General features: G+C 42.1%; 1 protein-coding gene across 1 annotated transcript in view; it reads right to left on the bottom strand.

Moving 5' to 3' along the window:
- Positions 1-24,209, bottom strand: part of AVEN (apoptosis and caspase activation inhibitor) — a 176,013-nt gene that overhangs the window by 78,903 nt on the left and 72,901 nt on the right. The gene's annotated exons all lie outside the window — the stretch shown is intronic.

The raw sequence follows: 24,209 nt of genomic DNA, 5'->3' as shown, positions 1-24,209 counted from the left end.
GCTCTAAGATTCAATGTATAACCCCTTTTCTACAGTTAGAGAAACTGTGGTAATAACTGGAAATAACTCGGACTACACAAATCAGCATCTCTGTTTCCTTTTAACAAGCTCAAAAAACCATTAAGGCACTTGCAACCTCTTCAAAATCAAGTAATACTGAGTATTTCGACAGAACAACTTCATCTTATTTTTCCTCTTCTCAACCAACCTTTCGGTCCCTCCGTATGTTCTGACTTGCAAATACAGTGCTATGAGTTACTGACTGGTGGGACAGCTCATCCCCAGGGTGTCCCCACGGTCAACTCAGACCCCAGGGACGCACCGGGAGCATTGAGGGAGGAAGGGGACACCCACCTACCCAGCCAGGTCAGCCAACCAACCCTGGCCATCAACAGGGTGACAGGTGTCACAGATGGCCCTTACATCCTTTCTACAATTTGTTCTACAGAACATTAGCCCTGCAAGATGTTCTAAGAAAAAAGAATACCACAAATGTTTCAGAAATGCTTCCTGTTGTACCTCATTTCTGAGTAATTCACAATGAACATGCAAATATTAAAGGCTCTGAGAAGCCCTAAAGAAATCTGATTTATAGTGTTGAATCTAGGGTTTCTCAACTCAAGTAATCACAAAACTCTTTTTCCACAGAATTTCTATTAACACTCTATAAAACTCATGCTCCAAGGAAGCCACTTTGGAACATGCTTGCTTAAGCATAATATTTAATTCAAACACTTCTAAACTGAAACTGATTTTTGTTGCTTTGTTTTTTGCTTCTGACATTCTGTATCACTCAGAGAATCATTTACTAAGTAATAAGTTCTAAATTGTCCAACATCCAACTGTTCAAAATTAAACAAACATGTTGTAAGGCTTGCCCTCTGACACACACACCTGAAACCTATCAATCAAAGAATATGGTCATGTGGGACAGAAACCACCAGCTCTCTGGTCCAAGTACATAAATCACAATTACCCTGTCAGAGAATATCTTACATCTATTCTCGCCTGGTTGTTTTAGTTTTAGTTTTGGTCACTGCACAGTTTACATTTAAACAACAAAACTTTCAAGCAAAAAGGTAATTGAAACACAAAGTGAGAATAATTTAAATCACCAGAAAGGAGATTTAAAAACTGAAAATGGACAAGTCTTAAGATACTCTGTATAAAAGAAGAAAACCCCAACCCATTCAACAAACAACAACAGCATAAAACTTAACTTGGCATTCTTTTTTCTTTAATATTTTATTTATTTATTCATGAGAAACAGAGAGAGAGAGGAGAGGCAGAGACACATGCAGAGGGAGAAGCAGGCTCCACAGAGGGAGCCCCATGTGGGACTCAATCCCAGGTCTCCAAGATCACGCCCTGGACTGAAGGTGGTGCTAAACTGCCGAGCCACCCAGACTGCCCTTAACTTGGTATTCTTATTGAAAATGTAAATCACCATGTGAATATTGACTTAGATTCCAGCAAGATGGGGACAACGCTAGCAAAAAGTAGAAGGCTTTGTTAGCCATCTATACACTTCAGTTTTTCATCATTTGCTTTCTTGACAGTAAGAACTCCTAACTGTGTCAAAAAAGAACAAAGAAACAGCCTATCCTAAAATACCATTATCAAAAACACTTGGTCCTAAGAGACTAGCTAACAAAATGGTGTTTTTATCAAGTAGTCTTCCAAATCCATTCTAGGAATCATGGAACACAAACCATCAGGGCATTTGAAGAGTTACCGTCAAATCTTGAGAAAAAAAAAAAAAATCACAATAAAGATACCAAATCTGTCCGCAAACTCAGTTACTACATCCACTTACAGCTATCACTAGATATGAAGGAGTTAGGGGGAAGACACTCTTTATTAGCTCCCAAAATCAAGTCCTATGATTATTTAATTATGAAATCACATTTTTTACATTAATCCATATTCTTCTTGCTATCAAATTCACATTCACCATCCTCCTTTAAGTTCCCATTCAAAATGTAGCTCATTCAGGAAGACTTCAACACCCCTACTAAATGCCTATGGTACTGTTTAAAAGTTTTTTTATTTTATTTTTATTAATGAGAGACACACAGAGAGAGAGAGAGAGAGAGAGAGGCAGAGACACAGGCAGAGGGAGAAGCAGGCTCCATGCAGGGAGCCCCACGTGGGACTCGATTTCGGGTCTCCGGGATCAGGTCGCTGAGCCACCTAGGCTGCCATATGGTACTGTTTAAAGATCAAGTTGTTGACGGGATGAGCACTGGGTGTTATTCTGTATGTTGGTAAATTGAACACCAATAAAAAATTAATTTGTTTAAAAAAAATAAAATAAAAAATAAAAATAAAGATCAAGTTGTACTTTGTAACGCGCTGCTTTGGGAAGATGTTCATCTTCATGTGTGTGCATGAATTCTTCTAAAAGGCATCATCCTGAGGACTCCTTCTGTAATTCAGGGTTTCTTGGGTGCTTTCACAAAGTACTCCTTTCATCAGAGGAGCTACCACACAACCAAAATTTACTTGAAGTCTTCTGTTTTCCCTTTAAAATGTATTCAAAATGTAAGATTCAACACCATAGTGCATTTATTTTAACATAAAAATGTTTAGTGTTAGTGAGGATGGGGAGACATTGGAACCCCTGTGCTCTGTTGGTGGGACTGTAAAATGTTGTGACAGCTATGGAAAATGGTATAGAAGTTCCTCAAAAAATTAAAAATATAACTACCATATAATCCAGCAATCCCACTTCTGGGTGCATATCCAAAAGAATTGAAAGTAGAATTTTGAAGAAAAATATGCATGCCCATGTTCATGAGAGATAAATGGATATATATGAAATGTAATATATACACATCATGGAATATTATTCCTTAAGAAGCAAGGAAATTTGTCACAGGCTGTATGGATGAACCATGAGGGCATTAAGTGAAATAAGTCACCAAAAGACAACTACTGCGTGACCCTTCTGATAGGAGGTATCACAGTAGTCAAGATTACAGAACAGAAGGAAGAATTGTGGTTACCAGGGGGCTGGAGAATGGGAGAAAAGGAAAATGTTTTTTAGAAAGTATAAAGTTTCAGATTTGCAAGAGAAAAAGTCCTAGAGATCTGTTTCATCACAATATGAATATACTTAACGCTACTCAACTATAAACTTAAAAATGATAGTAAGAAGGTAACTTCTGTGTTATGTGTTTTTACCACAATTTTGTAAAATGTTTTTAATCACTTGATTTGTCCCAAATCTGCTCTGCAAGTAAAAACTGGTGTTACCGTACTTACTCAACACACACACACACACACACACACAAGCACACGCACACACGCACACACGCACACATGCTTAATGAAGTAGCCTCAAAATCCCCCGCAGCTCTGAATGTGGCTCCCAGAACCAAACCTACTCTTCTCACATCCTCTGCGCAATTCAACAGTTATCAAGCGACTACACTGTGGTGACCTCAAGGGAATATCAAAATTAACTGAGCCATGATCCCTGCCCCTGAGCAGATCAGAGAAACCGCCTGCGCTCGGTTCAGCTCCATCTCCTCGGTGAACTGACCACATCTGCAGTTCTCCTCAGTGACCTGCTAAATTGTAGGGGAAACGGGGTGAATTCTTCAGACTGCTGTTTCTCTGGATAAAGTCCCAGAAGAGTAAACACAAAGAACAAGACCCACACAAGGGATGAAAGTCAGCGTAAATTTAAAAACATTCAATTAACCCAAAGTTCTTTGTTAAAAGAGAAAAAGCTTCAAGTAAAAATGGGGGACGCGCCCTTCCAATAAAACAAACACACAGATAAGTCTTAAGATGCGTTAGCACAGCAGGAATGGATGCTCCCTAGCAACGAGAGCCAGCGAAGCTGTCCAGTGAAATAAAAATATGCAACTCACTCAAATGGAAGATTCATGGCCGAGGGAACTGTAAAGAAATTTATTAGTGCAAATTACACTTTATCCACCAGGCCAGTCAGGGTCTGCTCTGGGCAAGGTCTCATGAGGGGCGCACAGAGTTGCCCCCCAACAGTAATCATTCGTGTTACTTCCCGGTAGGTTTTTATGTCTACTGCAGTGTCGATTGTGACACGAATCCTAGCACAGCACCTCTGGGTACAACCACAGAGACAGTCTGTAAGAACAAGCTTACTTTCCTTATTAAAGGCATGTGGGCGGTTTATGTCACCACAGAAACAGCTTTACCTCCCAGGGAAACTGATAACGGGGGAATTATGGGAAAAGCTGCTTTTCCCCGACCCTCAGTACCTCCACTTAGGCCTTCATCATTTCTGGCTTACTGCAAAGACTCCGGCCCACCTCACACCCGGCCATCCTAGTCGGCATCAGGTAAGCTCTCCAAACTCCGGAACTGTCCATGGCTCTCCCCTGCTCAAAATCTCCAGCGGTCCACGGAGCCTTCAGGGTCTCTGACATGACATAGGAGGCTATTTGCCATTTAGTCCCTGTAGGACGCATTTTTCTCAAAGATCTTTATTTTTAAATAATTTCATATTTAGAAATGTTACAACTCCTTACCCTTTTCATCCAAATTCAGCACTTTCTAAACCTAGGACATAACCTCAGTGACAGCAGGAACTATGTATTTTACTCACATGTGCCTGGCACTGAGGTGATATTCAATAAATTTGTGGAAGAAATCAATCAGTAAGTGAATAGAGTAGGAATTAATGAAGGGCCCACTTTCTGGTTAAACAGAGTGGGTTGAATGCAAATGTTACCTCTGCTCCCCTCCTGAACTTTCACTAAGATAACAGATAAAGACACTTTTTTAAGCATAAATCTGTACAAACAAAGATAAGGGCTGACAGTAGCCAAGGCGGGGGGGGGGGGGGCATGGTGGGGGTAAATGACCCAGGAGTCCTAAGAATATGAACCCTAGAAGGCAGCCCAGAAGAAAGGCACAGGCATGAGGCACAGGTATCTCTGAAGAAGGGGTGCAGGGAGGGCTGCAAGAAGAAAGGACGCTGAGCAAATCTATTAGACTCCAAAGATCTGCTGCCCAAAAGGACACCCTCATGTAATGGACCCTCCCTCCAACAGCAGCAAAAAAAACTTCTCCAGGAAAATTAATTCAACTGTTAGCAAGCAGCTTCTCTGTGCCAAGCTCAGCCCTAGAGTCCCAAAAATCTAAGGAAACAAAGTTAGGGCCTGCCCCAAGGAACTTCCATTCTAGTGGGGGGAAATGAGCAAGTGCATCAGCGACAGACCAGATGTGAGGAACCAGTGGGGAGCAAGGGCAGAGCACAGGAATGCAGTGTGGTTCTTGCTACAGAGCAGAAATTGGAAGGAAGGGAGGGAGGGAGGGAGAAAGGAAGGAAGTTAGGAGAGAAAGGAAGAAAATAAGACATGCAGACATCCAGGGAAAGAACATTCCAGACTGATGGAGTTGGGTGCACAGGCCGCAAGGTAGAAGCAAACTCCAAGCGTGAACAGCACGGCAACTGACCTAGTGGGGCAGGTGAAGGGAGTGGGGTGTCGGAGATGTAATGAGGAGCCAGATTGACAGAAGGAACCATCAAAGCAACAATTCCCCTATCTACTGGCCACACACTAATTCCTTGGAGAGCTTTAAAAAATTTCCATGAGGGCAGCCTGGGTGACGCAGCGGTTTAGTGCTGCCTTCAGCCCAGGGCCTGATTCTGGAGACCCAGGATGGAGTCCCACGTCAGGCTCCCTGCGTGAGCCTACTTCTCCCTCTGCCTGTGTCTCTGCCTCTGTATGTGTGTGTGTCTCATGAATAAATAAATAAAATCTTTTAAAAAAATAAAAATAAAAAAGTTCCATGAGTCTCACTCGAGTTTCTGATCTGAATTTTCATTGGTATGGGGTGTGGCTGGTTGTGAGTAGTTTTGAAATCTCCAAAGGTCTGTAAATGAGTTTCAAGCCATGGAATTGGAAGAACTCTGGGCTCAGGGATGCTAAGCACAGCTGGGGAAGGCAGTGGAGGGACTCCACTGAAAACAGGAAGATTAAGTAAAAGGTGACAAACTCAAAATCTAAGCTCCTAACCCCTCCAGCCTCTTTTCCCATCTATCACCAAGAAATCCTAGACAGAAAATACTGGCAGCCAGATGTACAGAGACTGACATGGGCAAAAAGCGAACAACAAATGATCCCAGTGTGAGGCAGGGGAAACCCTGGCAGCTGGGGTGCTCCAAGTGCTTTAAGTTCTGGAAAACTGAGAGGTATATGCCAACTAACAGATGGGAAAAGTAAAAAACCATCATGAAAGGTTAAGAGAAAAAGACAAGGAAAACAAATATCTGGAATGTATAGATACACTTGGGGACTGTGAAATTAAGTAAGTAATTTAACATTAAGTATAATCACTTAGAGTCCCTTGAAAATAATCAGAATAAAAATGATAGCTATGTTAGGTCTATGATGGATGGCAAATGTGGCAATAATGAGTTTCTATGGGGCAGAAAATCCATGAGCAATTCCACTCATTTTAAAAGGTTTTTCATTTTCAAGAATGACAAAACAATTAGATATTAGCATAAGAGACCACATGCTATTTCTAAACATATCTAAAATTCTTATGAGGATATCAAATAATGTCTCTTAATTGCATATATGAGCTGTCTTGGTTGTTCTGCAAACTGATATAAAGAATCAAGCACTAAACTAATAATTTATTTTGTGAATTATTATAAAGAAAGTAACAATACTTTTAAGTAATACTTTCCCAACTCTTAACAAATATCTAAAGATATTAAAAATATAAGGGGGGAAAAAAACCATCCCAAGACTCACAGATACAATGGTAGGAGTTTGAGACCCCCAAAACTGCATCTAAAATGAAGTACAGCTTTTGAAGATTGTTTAAATATGACCATTCAACTCAATTCATTTCAACAGATATTTTTAATGCCCTACTATATGTCAAGTCTCCCCTAGGTGCTGGGCCTCAAAGATGAAAGGCTCTGCTTCTGCCCTCAAGGAGCTCAAAAGTTGTAAGGGAGACAAACACCCAAACAAGCCATCACAACCATTCTGAGAACTTGGGCCCTGGGTAGAGAGACAGCTCAAAGGAAGGACTGCCTACTAGGGCATCTGAGGAAGTTTCAGAAAGAAAATGACGATTAGTGAGTTTTTAAGGTAAGAGGAGAAGTTGGTTAGGGGAATAATCAGATAAACAACTGGTAAAAATTGGTATGGTGAGTTCTGAAAACTATCATTAAAAGCAGGGTGAACTTGGGACAGAGGAAGCAAGAGACTTTGGCCAAGGCCAGATCTAGAGAAGTCCGTGTGGCATTCCTGTCTTCAGCCCCAAACCTTTGTGAAGGCCTCCAGGCGGAAGGGAGACAAATACCATTTAGCCTCCCAGATTCCACTTGCTTCACAGCCTTCCAAAAACAACTTAACAATTAATACTTGGACCATGTCCATATAATACTCTACAGCCATTATTCTCTGAACCAAAAATTAAATAAAGACTAAGCAAGCCTTTTCAAGCCCCTTCCCCTTTTCCTCCTCAAAGGGTCTCTCAGCCTACTATTCACAAACCTGCCCTCTTCCATTCTAGCACACCTGGCTCCTGAAGGCAGTGGCCATGTTGCCCAGACGGATCCACAAAACAGGAAACCAATTTCCTTCTCCATCTACCCGAATAAACACAAATTTTCAAATGGAAACTCTGCATCCATTTCTTCGGCATGTTTTCGTCTCTACGTAACCTCCGTAATTCATAACCTCCATGCACAGTGTCTAACCCACTCTGAATGGAACAGTTATTGAGAACCACACAACTGATTTTATGTCTCCAGTTTGTGGTGAGCATAACATTGCTTTCTAGGGTTCCAGAAGAACAAAGAGTGGAGATGCAAACAAAACAAAATGACCTACAGTGCTATTAATATTCTATATCCTCTCCCACTTCCTCTCAGACTCAGACCTACAGACTATTACCCCTTTTTTCTTTTATTTCAATCTCATCTTTTATAATTCTTTCTCAACCCACCAAACTCAAATCTCCTCCACTTTAAGTTTTAGATATCCTACAATCCATGCACACCCTTTCCATGGACTTGCCCCTCCCTCAAACTCTGCTTCTTCTCAAACAAACTGTCTTTTAAAGATTTTATTTATTTGAGAAAGACAAAGAAAGGGAAAGAGTTGGGGGAGGAGCAGAGGGAGAGGGTGTGCTGAGCATGGAGCTCAACATAGGGCTCGATCCCACAACCCCAAGATCATGAGCTGAGCTGAAACCAAGAGTCAGATGCTCAACTAATTCAGCCATCCAGGTGGCATTCTCCAATAAACTTCTTAAAATCAGTTGCCCTATGCTTCCTCCATTTTCTTCTTGCTCATTCTTCAAAACTCCTTCCTCCACTCTGGATTCTGCACTCCTCACTCCAATGCAACTGCCCTTACCATGATGACTCCTATGTCAAAATTATCAGCACTTCACAATCTTCTTCCTACCCATTGATCACTTCCTCCTTTAAACCTTTGCCTTTTTCCTTTCCACCACAAACTCTGTTCTAGTCTCCATCCTTCCCTCCCCAACAACCCCTCTGCACATACTGGCACTCCTAGGAGTGCCTCTCTGTACAGGTTTCCCCGAGTAGAATACTTACTACTCCTTTTGTTCTCCTCCACTGTCTAGATACCTCTATCAGGTGTTGTCACATAAGTGCATATCCATCCACTCTGCTAGCCTGAAAGCTCCTCAAAGGCAAGAACCAAGTCTTCTTCCTCTCTCTGTCCCCTGACCAACCTCCCCTCACTCTTTGCACGGTGCCCCAACACATAGTGTTGTCCAACAGATGTTTCTAGAATGAACAATTGGTAACCAAATGTTATTACAAATTATCTGTATTACAAATACATACACATGTGGGCAGCCCGGGTGGCTCAGCAGTTTAGTGCCGCCTTCGGCCCAGGGTGTGATCCTGGAGACCTGGGATCGAGTCTCACGTCGGGCTCCTTGCATGGAGCCTGCTTCTCCCTCTGCCTGTGTCTATGTCTCTCTCTTTCTCTGTGTGTCTCTCATGAATAAATAAATAAAATCCTTAATAAAAAAATACATATACATGTAATATTAAGATAATTCTGTGTATATTTCCTGCAAATGAAATTTAGCTTACATATTAACCAAATAATAATCATTGTTTTTACAGTTTATTATAGTTACCCTTATACATCCAGTTCATCCAGTCTGAAAAGCTATAAAAAAAAATTACAAGGTGCTCCTTTAGCTAAAGGAGCCAGGGCCTCAAAACCTAAGTCTACTTCATGTCATAGAACAAACATCTCTAGCCTCCATAATAAGAATAAAGAAAATTTTATTATTTGGCTACTCCCAGATAAGAGAGAAAAGGTACCTACCTACCCAGCTACAGTCACCCAAAACAATAAATAAATAATAAGGTAGAAAAAAATTAAGATGATGATTACTTCCTGACTCTGAGGACCATGTCTATTAGTAAAACATTATATACACAATGAATAGAAGATCATTATGAGAAGAATTGTTAAGAAATGATCATGGTAGTGCAAGAGAACAGTTTGATAGTTAGACATCAAAGGAAGAAAAATGCATCTTAAAAAAAGTTAACTTCATGGAGAAGGATGCCTCTATCTTTCAGAGAAGTCACTCTCAACTCCATCTATAACTTGGATAAAAAGACCCATTCCTAAACACATGCCACACACAATTCACTACTCTTCATTCAGGTAAGCACAACTCTGGAGCTCAGAAACCCATTCAATTTCAACTGCAAGATCTCCAGGTCACCCAGTGTTTACGTGTCTGGAGTAACAGAAGATGTCTGTGAGGACCAAATTCTCTCCATCTCACCCAGCTTTTGAAGTAAGAGTCTGTATCAAGGTGGCCACGGAGGGGGATCCCTGGGTGGCGTAGCGGTTTGGCGCCTGCCTTTGGCCCACGTCGGGCTCCCGGTGCATGGAGCCTGCTTCTCCCTCTGCCTGTGTCTCTGCCTCTCTCTCTCTCTCTCTCTCTCTCTCTCTCTCTCTGTGTGTGTGTGTGTGTGTGTGTGTGACTATCATAAATAAATAAAAATTTAAAAAAAAAAAAAAAAGGTGGCCACGGAGGTAACAGCAGCTCACAAGCAAGGGGGCAGAAAGATCAATATTATTTTTGTTGAGAAAAATAAGCCAGCTTTTTCCACGTCAAAAGAACAAAAAGTTCTCATGCCTGGGTGGCTTGTTGAGTTAAGCTTCCAACGCTGATTCCGGCTCAGGTCGTGATCTCAGGGTCTTGGGATGGAGCCCAATATTGGGCTCTGGGATCAGATCAGCAGTGCTGGGCTTGGGGTGCTTTCCCTCCCCTTCCGCTTGCAGCGCCACTGTGCATACCTGGGCCTTCTCACGCTCTCTCTTGGATGGATGGATGGATGGATGGATTGATGGATGGATGGATGGATGGATGGATGGATGGATGGATGGATGGACGGACGGATAGATAATAAATTTTTTTTTTGGCTGGGTACAGTATACTTTATTGATGGTACATGACAAGGTAGGGCTCCCCAAGCCCCTCCCCTTCCTCGGGGTCTAGGATATAAATTGGAGGTCAGAAGATTCTCAGTGTGTTGGGGGATTAAGTTGGGGCAGGGACTCCCCAACTTCCCCAAGAGGAAGGGCCTCTCTTCCTCTTGTTCTTGCTGGGGCTGGTGGTCCAGGAGGCTCTTACTCCTTGGAGGCAATGTGGACCATGAGGTCCACCACCCGGTTGCTGTAGCCAAATTAATGGTCATACCAGGAAATGAGCTTGATGAAGTGGTCACTGAGGGCAATGCCAGCCCTGGTGTCGAAGGTGAAAGAGTGGGTGTCATTGTTGAAGTCACAGGAGACAACCTGGTCTTCAGTGTAGCCCAGGATGCCCTTGAGGGGGCCCTCTGATGCCTGCTTCACCACCTTCTTGATGTCGTCATATTTGGCAGCTTTCTCCAGGCGGCAGGTCAGATCCACAACTGACACATTGGGGATGGGGACATGGAAGGCCATGCCAGTGAGCTTCCTGTTCAGCTCAGGGATGACCTTGCCCATAGCCTTGGTGGCGCCAGTGGAAGCAGGGATGATGTTCTGGGCAGCCCCTCGACCGTCATGCCACAGCTTCCCAGAGGGGCCGTCCAGTCTTCTGGGTGGCAGTGATGGCATGGACGGTGGTCATGAGGCCCTCCACGATGCCGAAGTGGTCATGGATGACTTTGGCCAGAGAAGCCAAGCAGTTGGTGGTGCAGGAGGCATTGCTGGCAATCTTGAGGGAGTTGTCATACTTCTCGTGGTTCACGCCCATCACAAATATGGGGGCACCAGCAGAAGGAGCAGAGAGTATGACCCTCTTGGCCCTGCCCTTCAAGTGAGCCCCAGTCTTCTCCATGGTGGTGAAGACCCCAGTGGACTCCACAACATACTCAGCACCAGCATCACCCCACTTGATGTTGGCGGGATCTCGCTCCTGGAAGATGGAGATGGCCTTCCCATTGATGACAAGTTTCCCGTTCTCAGCCTTGACCGTGTGGTGGAATTTGCCATGGGTAGAGTCATACTGGAACATGTACACCATGTAGTTGAGGTCAATGAAGGGGTCATTGATGGCGACAATATCCACTTTGCCAGAGTTAAAAGCAGCCCTGTTGACCAGGCACCCAATACGGCCAAATCCGTTCACTCTGACCTTCACCATCGCCTCCGGGACGCAGCAGGCACTGTACCAGAAGATGTGGCTGTCTGTCGAAAGGGGAGGAGCAGAGAGCCTAAATAAAATCTTTTTTTTTTTTTTAATAAAATCTTTTAAAAAAAAAAAAAAAGTTTACTGTAGGTTTCTAGGAGTACAGGGAACTGGAAAGTGACAAAGCACCAAGAAAACATGATATACCTTGCAACCGAGTCCCTGAGCTACCAGAGGAGGACTCCTAGGTGTGTCCTATGTCCCCTCTCTAGAGTCGCTTATCTGTCATTGGTAGCACCTGTAACATTTGCTGGTTAGAGAGAAATTAAGTCTCATTCACTGCAACTTCAGCGTTCTCCAAACCAGACATCAATGCATTCAGTGGCAAAAAATTACAATGAATCTCCAAAGAAATAGGAGGTTGTATAAACGATGAAATAGTATTAGCTCTTCTTTTCAAAAAAACAAAAAAAAACCAAAAAAAAGGCTCCAAAGCAGCATAAATGAAAAGAGAGATTAAACAGATGTTAGGGTTTTGTGTAACAGTTCAACCAGACCTCATTCTCTGAGATGGCTGAACTAGAGGTGGGAACGACACGGCCCCACCAAGGAAAACACCACAGACCAAAGTCTGCCAACCACCCAATAACTACATCTGAGTGCCTAACATGGCACTTCAGGAAGAAAGCCACACACACAGGGACACCGAATTTGACATGATCCTCGACCACGGGGCTAAAAGAGGAGATGAAGCAAAACAAAAACACAACACAGACTCCCAGTTTATTCCCATTTATTCGCCATTTACTCCTAATCTCACACACTCAACTCTTGACATGAATGACACCCGGTTTATCGGTATCAGCACTTCTTGGTCATTACCTATCCAAGAATCCAATACAAAGTGATGCCCTCAATTTTCAGATACCATAAAAGATACTTATTTATCACAGTATTTTTTTTAAGATTTCACTTATTTATCTGTGAGCAAGTGAGCACAAGTGGGGGTGAGGGGGGCAGAGGGAAAAGCAGACTCCACGCTGAGCAGGGAGCCTGAGTCGGACTTGATGCCGGGACCCAAGATGAGGACTGAAGCCAAAGGCAGATGCACTCAACCACACTCCACTGACCACGCCACCCAGGCACCCCAACATTTTTTTTAAACAGCACCTGCAGTCTTGCCTGTTGGAAAATACTACAGGATCTATGCTGATCGGCATTAGAAGGACTCAGTTTATCATTTTGTTTTGTTAGTTTGCCGTAGTGACTGAAAGGGACTATTGAAATACACTTGGGCACAGGATTAGTTGGGTTGTTTTTTTAAATCCTAGATAGCAATCAAATTGTGAGGAGGAAAATATAAACGAAGGTAACTTTTTGGTTTGAGCATATAATTACATTCTTTGTTAAGAATGTAAGCAGACAAGAATCTCATTAAATATTTGGTGCTCTATTTGCCCCTAAAACTTATCAAATCTGAAGGCATAATCCACAATGTACAATCCTAACACTGCAAAGCACTGCAGAGAATGATAACATTCCAGACCAAAAGGTATCTCAACTAGTTATCTGAGCTAACCCCTGCCTCCAATGCTGAAGCAGTCACGGAAATTGACAGCAGCATCATTTTAAGGAATATCGTGAATTCTAGTTTTCCAAGAGCCAAATGAGCAGTGAAGCAGGAGTGACAGGAAGTGGATAAGAAATATGAGGACACGGAAGGGAATGGGAATTAAAAATAAAAGCACCATTTTGTTCAATTATACATATTACTTACTTGTTCAAAATCAAGCACTAGTAGTTCATCTACCTCCCAATCAGTAACTATGTTAGCTATTCCTGGGAACCAAAGAGAGGGGTCACCAGACACCACTGTCCTAAACATTCAGGGACGTAACGAGACTCACCGTGGAAGATTCTAAGAATGGCAAGAAGCAGCTGAAATAGTAAGAGATGTACTTCATTCATTCAGCATCTTCAAATACAAAGTATTCTCTAAAAATTTAATATGAGGGGCACCTGGGTGGTTTAGTCAGTTAAGTGTCTCACTTGAGCTCAGGTCATGATTTTGGGCTCCCTGCTTAGCAGGGAGTCTGCTTCTCCCTCTCCCCCTGCCTCTGCCCCTTCTATTCCACTCATGTCCCCTCTCTCTCTTATCTTTAAAACAAAAATAAATAAAAATTAAAAATTTAATTTGAGATAACTGGATAATAACCTATCTTTAAATTATCATTTGTTGACTATGCTGGATTTATTTATTTTTTTATTGGAGTTCAATTTGCCAACATTTAGCATGACGCCCAGTGCTCATCCCAAGTGCCCCCCTCAGTGCCCATCACCCAGTCACCTCAACCCCCTGCCCACCTCCCTTTCCACTACCCCTTGTTCATTTCCCAGAGTTAGGTGTCTCTCATGTTTTGTCACCCTCTCTGATATTTTCACTCATTTTCTCTCCTCTCCCTTTCTTCCCTCTCACTAATTTTTATATTCCCCAAATGAATGAGACTATATAATGAGACTATATATTAGAGAAGACTTTGTCCTTCTCCAATTGACTTGAATACTTCACTCAGCATAATACCCTCCAGATCCATCCATGTTGAAGCAAATGGTGGGGATTTGTCATTTCTAATGGCTGAGGAATATTCCATTGTATACATAAACCACATCTTCTCTGTCCATTCATCTTTCGATGGACACCGAGGCTCCTTCCGCAATTTGGCTATTTGTGGACATTGCTGCTATAAACATCGGGGTGCAGGTGTCCTGGCATTTCACTGCATCTTATCTTGAGTATGCTAGATTTAATGTAAAATTCTATTTTAATGCTGGCCACCAAGTAACCTTTTGTGGCAATCCTGATCATTCATTATAAAGCAGCAGCAGCCTGGGGGACTGATACTGCAGGACTGTTTGCCTCACAGTAATGAACACTTCCAGTTATTGCTTTGATGTGTCTACTTTCCCGCTGTCACTCCCCGCCACCCTCACCAGGCTTGCTTGCCCCTACTTTTCCCTGCCCTCCTCAAATTTGCTAACCCCACTTCTTAGGCTCCATCTCCGGCTCCTGCTATTCCCTCGACGACTCACAGCATCACCTTTGCCAACATGGTTATCTCACCAAACTCTCTGATCTGTCAGTCTGGTAGCTGAAAACACATCTTTCGGTTTATTTTAATTTGCATTTTCTTACCATGAGTGGGTTGAGCGTCTTCTCACAAGTTTAGGAGCCATTTGCATTTCTTTTTCTGTGAACAGTCTGCTCCTAGCCTTGGCCCATTTTCAATAAGGTTGTTAAAACTCATTACATATATTGGCAATTTGTTCTCTGTAATAGGAGTTAAAATCCTCTCCACCAACCCCCACCCCATGTGCCCAGTTATTTGTCTTTGGTTATGCTGTTTGCCAGGCAAAAATTCTTAATTTTTATGTAATCACATTTAATAGTCTTTTCTTTTATTGGGTTTTACAAAATATTTAGAAAGATCTTCCCCCTTTTGATGTTAGAAAACAATGTAGTGGTGTTTTGTTCTAATACTTTGATAGGGTTTTTAATTTTACACTAAAATTTTGACTCACATGGACTTTAACCTGTTACACAGTATGAGGCTTGAATCCCACTTTTTCCCCCAGATACTGACTCTACTTGTGCTAACATTACTGATGAACAAATCCATCTTTCTCCCAATGACTTGAAATGCTTTAGAGTTTTTTGCTTATGTCATGATCCCCTGGTGCTTAGGATTTCTGGTATAATAACATTGATATAAAGTAGAGTTAAGAGTAGTTGAGACAGGGATCCCTGGGTGGCACAGTGGTTTGGCGCCTGCCTTTGGCCCAGGGCGCGATCCTGGAGACCCGGGATCGAATCCCACGTCGGGCTCCCGGTGCATGGAGCCTGCTTCTCCCTCTGCCTGTGTCTCTGCCTCTCTCTCTCTCTCTCTCTGTGACTATCATAAATAAATAAAGAAAAAAAATATTTAAAGAGTAGTTGAGACTTAAGGCATTGCTTTGCAGCTTCTGAAAGGATCAAAATTTACTTTCTCTATAAGGTCCTTGGGACCGGTATGGGGGACCCGTGTTCCTTTATGTAACTAGCAAGCAATAAGTGCTTAATGAATGTTCTTTTTTTTTAAGATTGTATTTATTTATTCATAAGAGACACAGAGATAGAGGCAGAGACACAGGCAGAGGGAGAAGCAGACTCCACGCAGGGAGCCTGATGTGGGACTCGATCCCAGATCCTGGGGTCACGCCCTAAGCCAAAGGCACAGGCTCAACCTCTGATCCACCCAGGTGTCTCAATGAATGTTCTTTGAATGAATACTAATCTATATTTTTAAGGACCATGCATAGATTGAAGTTCTCTTAGGGTTTAGAAAAGAGGTGCATCACTGTTGATTAACAATGTATGTCTTCAACCAAAGTCCTTCAGTCTAGTCAGTATCTAGTAACATCACTAGAGTCGATGAACATTTAATCACAATTCAACTAGTTACATTACAACCAGTATGGAATATGATTCAGCAGTTTCTTAGAAAACAGAACATAAATCTACCCTAGGACCCCCCATTTCAAATCACTCCAAGGTATTTACCCAAGAGAAACGAAAACGTATGGCCACAAGGAGACTTGTACATAAGCGTTCATAGTTTTATTTATAATAGCCCAAAATGGGAACTATACAAGTATCTGTGGACTGGAGAAGTCATGAACAAATTGTGCTATATTTGTTTGATTAAAAATCAGTCAGCAATAAAAAAGGAATACGTTATATGCAACAATGTGTGTAAATCTCAGAATCATCACATTGTGTGGGAAAAGATATGAGGATACATACCACATAATCCTAATTGTAGGCCTTTCAAGAACAGGCAAACTAATCATGGTGACAGAAATCAAACCATGGGTCCTTGGGGAGGGGAAAGAGAGGAGAAAAGCCCTTTCTGGAGTGATGGTAATGTTTTAGAGCAGCTATCTTCAAGGTCCTGTCCCTGAACCTGCAGCATCTGAACTGCTACAAATGGAAGTTCTCAAGTTTCTGCCCCAGACCTACAGAATCTGAAATTCTGGGGGTGGGCGCAGCAGCCTCTGCTTAGCAAGCCATCCTGGTACTTCTGAAGCATGCTTGAGGCTGAGCACCTCCACTCGGTTTGTGGCACATTTACACAGGTGTGTAAATGTTAAAGCTCACCAAAGAGTTCACTTAGGATCTGAGCTTTAAGATTTGAGAGAGAGAGCGAGTGTGTGCACACACATGCATGAGAGTGTGATGTGGCACAGAAGGACAGAGAGAATCCTCAAACAAGCTCCCTGGTGAGCACAGAGCCAACTCGGGCCCAATCCCAGGACCCTGAGATCATGACCAGAGCTGAAATCAAGAGTTGGCTGGCTGGCCACTTAGCTGACTGAGTCACCCAAGCACCCTAGGATCTGAGCATTTTATAAGTAAACTATACCTCAATTTTTAAAATTTAGATATAATTCTTTAAATATCTTTAACCCCCCCAAAAAAATAAAAATATAATCAAATAAATAAATAAATATCCTTCACCCAAATGTGTCTCCTCCTCCTGTTTTCCTGACCTTGATAAGTGGCAAAATAATCCACCTAGGAGCCTGAATAACCCACCTAGGAACTTGAATCCCTTTTTTACTCCGTACCCTCCTGTCCTCCACACAGTCAACCCCCTCCTCGTCCAGTGCAGTCTCTACAATGCCAGAGCTGTTGCCCTTCCTGCTGCTTTTTAAAAGACCATGGCTCCCTTCTATCTATCTCAAGCATGAAGTCTACACTCCCTGGCAGGGCACCAAAACCCTCCAGCAACCTGGTCCCGGCCCAACACATCTAATCTGACGTCAGGCCACTGCCCCCTCGGGCTTCACCTCAGCATGGTCAGGGTACTGCTAACCTGCTGAGCATGTTCTGGCCTCCCAGCCTTTGTTCAGGCTGCCCACATCTCCCCCATGCCACCTCTCCCACTCCCCTGCTCCGTCAGTGCTAGCTACCCATTAAAACCCAGTGGCAATATCACCTCTTCTGTAAAAGTTCCCTATCCTCACAACCCAGGCAGAAATCACTGCTCCCTGCTCCATGCTTACACTTTTCCTTCTTTGGAGAATATAGATCAACCTGCGTCTCTCTTTTTTTCACGCACATTTCGTTCTTAAAGGCTCTTCACTTTTAGGCAATCTCTTCCTATCGTTCCCTACTTATGGCCTTTCAGTAGGTCCTGATTGCCTACCAGGTGAAATTCAAATTTCTCAGCAGGAAGTTCAGGACAAGCCTATTGTCATGCCCCTGGCAGCTCTAACATCTCTCCCACCTCCCCCTGCCGTTTAGTCAAAGCCGACAGCCCTCAAAGGACCAGGCTCTCCATGTGCTTCTCCTCCTGCCTAGAACTTCCTCCCCCCTGACCACTTCCTCTTTCTTCATCTCCTCCTCCTGTGATTTCCTGTGAAATCGAGTCCCAGCGTCAGACTACAACAGCGAGTAACTGGTCATTAGGTTGGAGAAGTAGGAACAGACAACACAGAAGATCAGAAGCCAGGTAAGCTGGCATCAGAGCAAGAAGGAAGAGGAGGCGGAGCTGGGCCTTCTCTGCAGGTGCCGGAGAAATCACAGTGAGTACAGTGCAGCATCCCCCCACCCCCAGCAGCTCAGTTTAGTGGAGATTGGACAGACACACAAACAAGTCTCTACAACTCAGTGTGTGACCAAAGGATGCTACTAGACAAAGACACACAAGACAGGACACACATCAAATACATAAAGCCACAGATTTACGGGAGTTGTGAGATGTAAGCAAAGCTCAGAAGTCACAAAGAATAAGATGCTGTTGACTCCAGCACCATCAGAGCTATAGAGTATCAACTACTAAATTCCTGTTGAATTATGCGCCCTTAGAAAAGTCATTTAACTCTTCAGAGCCTCAATTTCCCAATTCCAAAAGAAAAGAACCTGGTCAGATACGGAGGTTTCCTTTAGCACTAAAATATTCACAAACCAAAGCAGAATCCTAGACACTGAACAAATACATGGACTTTTTCACAGGAGTAGAAAGGAGAGTGACTTTTGAATATTCAATTATAAGGGTAACCAAAAGCAATCAATAGATGGAATTTTATGTCATGTCAGTGAATAGGACATTGAATTTTCAAATCCTGAAAATGGCAGCTCAAAATGGAACTGCTGACACAACCTCCACCATAGTAGCAAATGCACGACCATCATCAGGTTGTTATGGCAACTAGAATACTTGGGTTAAAGAGAGGAAGAGAGTCTGTGTGTGCGTGGCAGATTCTCTTGCCATTCCCATCAGAATTATTTTTAATGTTTTACATATAATCTCAAACTATATTCTTCACTTAGCACATAACAAGCCTCCTGTTAATGTTTTGGAATAAACAAGAAAAATGGGCTTCATAAAATTGGCCGGGGGGGGGGGCTAGGGGAAGGTCAAGGAGTACCTAGCCAACGTCTACTCCCAATTCAGCTTAATATACCCCCTAAGAAAGCTCCCCTTACCTCTCCTAGTGAAATTAGCTATTTCCTCCCACATGGAAGACCCACTTTACCTCTCCTTCTCTAACAGCTTTAATACCTGACCCACTAAAGGGCAACATTGTTCATTTATATGCTTGTCTCCCTCAGTCCATGTCAGCTGCTTGGAAACAGAGTTTATCCTTAGTTACCTTTATACATCCAGTGCCTAGAACAAGGCAGTTATTGTAGGTGTTAAAATGTTCAACTCAGAACTGAAGAATCAACCCTATCAAATTATAAATATGAAATCTCTCTACAGGAACAATATAATTTTTTTACCTTATCAAATGTATTTCTTGTAAAACATATTTCATTTTTCTTATTATTCATAAGAATTTCTCCTAGGAGAGAAATCGAGAATTTTTTTAAAAGATTTTATTTATTCATGAGAGACACAGAGAGAGAAGCAGAGACAAAGGCAGAGGGAGAAGCAGGCTTCTCACAGGGAGCCCGATGCAGAACTCGGTCCCAGGACCCCAGGGTCACGACCTGAGCCAAAAGCAGACGTTCAACCACTGAGCCACCCAGGCGTCTCAGAAATGGAGAATTCAGTGGTATGGAGAATTCATGGAAAGAACCATAGGCTGGGATTCTGATTCCAGGGATTCTACTGTTCAACATACTTCCTATTAATCAGTCATAAGATCTGCCTCCTTGGGTAAATGCCAACCTCCCTGATGCTCAGCATTCTCACCTAGAAAATGAGGTGTCTGTGCCATCTAAGAGCCCCTCCTGTATAAGAACCTGTGTAACCAATACATGTTTTTAAAGCATTAAAGAAATATGAACATGTTGGAATGCCTGGGTGGCTCACAATTGGTTAAGCATGTGCCATCGACTCAGGTAATGATCCTGGGGTCCTGGGATTCTGCTTCTCCCTCTCGCTCTGCCCCTCCCTCTGCTGTTCCTCCTCTTGTGCGTTCTCTCTCTCTCTCTCTCTCTCTCTCTCTCTGATAAATAAATATAATCTTAAAAAAGAAAAATTTGAACATGTCAAAAACCATTCATGGAAGGTTTTAAGAAAATGATTCTCAAGCACATTTCATATTTAGAGAAGAAGTGGAAGCATACATGATATTCATTCCTAGAGTGGCTTTTTCCAACCACACCACATACAGGGAGATAATATTTATCAGTTTCTTTCCTACCTCCCTGGAATACCTGCAAGGAGAGAAGTTACAATGAGTACATGTTGCATGTAAATAGCAGAGACAAAAATAATAATAATAATAAACAAAGTGAGGTGAAAAACCATCATGTGAAACACAGAAAAAGATTTCTTTACAAAGGTAACACTTCAGAGTATATGGATTCCCACATACAGAGCCTGTATTCTTTCACATGCCTCAAGTTTTTGAGAAGGTAAGAATTCTCAGATCCAGTCATCCTAGTCAATATTCTCTCTCTTGATCTTCCCCTTCCCAAAGCTGCTCCTTCTCCAGCTTCCCCCCATTTCAGCAAATGGCATCTCCAACCTCTTACTCAAACCAGACTTGAGAGAGTCATTTTCAACCCTTTACTCTCCATCATACCCCGACACCCAATTCATCAGCGATTTCTCTTACACCTCCAAAACACTCTTCTAATCTGTCCACTTCTCTCCTTTTGCATTGCTACTACCTTAGCATAAGGTCAGGGACTAAATGTTTGCTGCCAAAATTCTTACAGTGAATCCCTAACCCCCAGTATGATGATATTAGGAGGGAAGGCCTGGGGTGGGAGGCAGCATTGGGTTCAGATGAGGTCACAGCAGTGGAGCCCCCAGAGGAAACTCCAGCATCCTCTCTGTGAGGACAGAGCAAGAAAGCAGCTGTCTGCAAGCCAGAAAGCGAACCCTCACCAGAACCTGGTCATGCTGGCACCTGATCTCAGACTTCTCAGGCACCAGGACTATGAGGAACAAATGTGTGTTAAGTCACACAGTCTCTGGTATTTTAGTATAGCAGCCCAAGTTAAGATAGGAACCGTCATATTTTGCCCAGATCATTACAATAATCTCCCTACTGCTCTACCAATTTCTTAATTTCTTACCATACCCACACAGGACTCAAGAGAGATCTTTTAAAAACATAGCAAATCACGACATACCCCTGCCTAAAACCTTTAACTTTGGGCAGCCCTGGTGGTGCAGCAGTTTAGTGCCACCTGCAGGCCGGGGTGTGATCCTGGAGACCCGGGATCGAGTCCCACATCGGGCTCCCTGCATGGGACCTGCTTCTCCCTCTGCCTGTGTCTCTGCCTCTCTCTCTCGCTGTGTCTCTCATGAATAAATAAAAAATAAAATCTTAAAAAAAAAAAAACTTTAACTCCCCCCCTTATCTGTCTACGTGTCATTACACAGTTATGATTATTTGCACTTATTCATGCTCACACTAAAAATGCACCTACTATTTCTCACTCATAGAACTCTACCCTAGAATTTATCCCAAGCAGCTTATACTACCCAATCCTGGGGCCCTTCTTTTACTCTGTCTTTCAAATAATTTACAAAAACATTAAATGCAAACTGTCTCAACTCCTGGAATATGCCCAAAGTTCTTCCATTCTAAGAACTGATGTCTCTTCCTATACTTTTCTTGCTGGCTCAAATGACCTATTCACATAAAGGCCCCAAGATTATTTATATAGTTAGCTATTTATTAAGGTTTTTAAAACAGAATTTAAGGTATAAACTTAGTCATAATATATTTTTTTAAATCTAAAATACAACCTCCACTTGTTTCTAGTCACCAGTATATTTATTTCTAAAACCAAGCTACCTTTTCATCAGTAATTGTTCACCTAAGTATCCAAGTATTCTACACTTTTAAAAAATAGAAGGTCTCTAATCTTTAATGATCAGATTTCCCTCTAGAACTTTCCTTACAGATAAAAGACTAACAAATTGCCATGCTTCTCCAATTTCAGCCTTAACTTCTTTTAAAACTCACAAATGCTATTAGTTCAAAATATCCACATAAAAATGCTTGTGAAATGTGTAACCATTAAACTGATAACTACTGAATCAAAATTTGGGTCTTCCTAATAATGGAACAGACACCACTAAAGAGACAACCACTCCAAACAGTTACACTGTTTTGTATGAAAAGGAAAAATTGCACTAAAACATATTGTGTAACATGGATGGTTGGACATTACCCTGAAGTCCCTTCCAGCACTAAAATTAAATTAAATTCCATAATAATAATGACAACTGCCAACATTTATTGGGCACTTGCCCTCAATGTCCCACGCACTATGTGAGGAGCTTTTCATGGATCATTCACAGTATGTCTAGAAGCACATTACCATGAGACACTTCCCCATTTAAACTCCCCTAACATACAAGGGATTCAAACAGGACACAGATCCTTTCTAAAAAATTTCTCTGGTATAAAGGAAAAATTGATACAGAAGGCCCTAAGTTATGGGGCTTGCTTTGTTCCCTGGGATTGGGAGAAGCTGACTGCTGTAAGAAGTTGTTACCTAGAGATCGGATGCCTAGAGCTGCTGAGAAGGGCACCAGGAAACAAAAACCAGAGTCCAGCCAAATAGCCCTGCTGCCCCAGGGAATGGCTCCTTGCCAGACTGATGAAGACACAGCACCAGGGCGCATCACGAAAGTGATCTGAGTATAGATGAAGAATGACAAGAAAGTTCAAGAGCATTAGTGTCACTGATAAATCTGGAAATCTGAAGGGCCCTGGTAATAGGGATCTAGAAGTATGTTGGACGTGGCCATGCCCAACATACAGTTTTGTGGCCGTGTGGTTATACTTCAGTGTCTCGACTATACTGAAGAGTTCTCAGGGGCAGGGACCTTACCATTTTTTGAATCTACCCCCAGGACATAGCACAGCCTAGGACCCAGAACATAAAAAGCACTTAATAAATATATAAGGGGAAATATCAGTAACTAATCTCCATTAGTTATGGGGCACATATTTATTCCACTTACTGGGGTGTACCTATAAAATCAGAGCTTTCTAAAGTGAGGTCTGGAGACCTCTAGTGGTTACCTACAGTTCACTGGAAGTCAAAACCTGAAGGGCAAAATGTAAAGGGCCAAACGCCAGGACACAGGTTAAGGCCCAAGGTGAGTGAGACAAGGGAATGCTATCATAGAGTAACGAACTAAAGAAGTTTTTAAAATGAGACATTTTTAAAAGTCAAAATAAGATAAAAATGGAGTCAGCTTACCTGGATGAGATACATCTGAAGAAAGCAATGGTTTCCTAATAATCAATTTTATCATAAAACGCCAATAAATCTGGTTTGTATTCCCTCAGCATCACATGAAGTTTTTAATTCTTTTAGCTAAATATAAAGGACTCGTATGCTAAAGCATATTGCTATTTGAGAGACTATAAGAGAAAAAATGAACAATTTTGTAGAAAAAAAGATCACCCCTTTATAAATTTTGAGCACGAAGGAAGCATTCATTTTATATTACACTCAGTATCTTTTTCTCAAATATAGTCAACTCTTGGCATCATCCACCAGTGTTCTGGTGTCTCTGAAACTGCAGACCTCATTTTGGTAGAAAGCTGGTGAGCCCAGAGAGCCACCACTCTTTCAAAATTCTCCGAGTCTCACACTTAAAGAGAAAATCTCCATTGTGTTTTTTTCTCAGTAAAGAATCTCTCTGGATTCTGGGCTCTGGAACCACCTTCCCTGGATTCATATCACAGATCAATGTTTTATTAATTAAGTCAAGTTACTTAAGCTCTTCACATCTGTTTCCTCCTTTATAAAACAAAAATAACAGTCTGCATCAAGGCTGTGAAAGTAGATGTACTGTATGTTCCAAGAACCTAGTAGTGTTGTGCACCTATAAGGAATCAGGAAGTATTTAGTAGTTATTTCAATTAAATGGCTAAAATGATCTAGAATGACCCAAGTAAGCCAACAAAGATTTGATGTCTTTAACAAAGGCAACAAGAAAAATATATTTTAGAAAGAGATTGCAAGATTCTACAATACTCTCTTATAGTGCAACTTTTTCTTGGTTTATTAACTAAAATAATCACATTCAGTT

The sequence above is a fragment of the Canis lupus genome, chromosome 30 (genome assembly GCF_011100685.1).
Source record: "Canis lupus familiaris isolate Mischka breed German Shepherd chromosome 30, alternate assembly UU_Cfam_GSD_1.0, whole genome shotgun sequence".
Taxonomy (NCBI): Eukaryota; Metazoa; Chordata; class Mammalia; order Carnivora; family Canidae; genus Canis; species Canis lupus.
The sequence above is the reverse complement of the archived record's forward strand: the minus strand, read 5'-3'. Positions and strand labels throughout refer to the sequence as shown.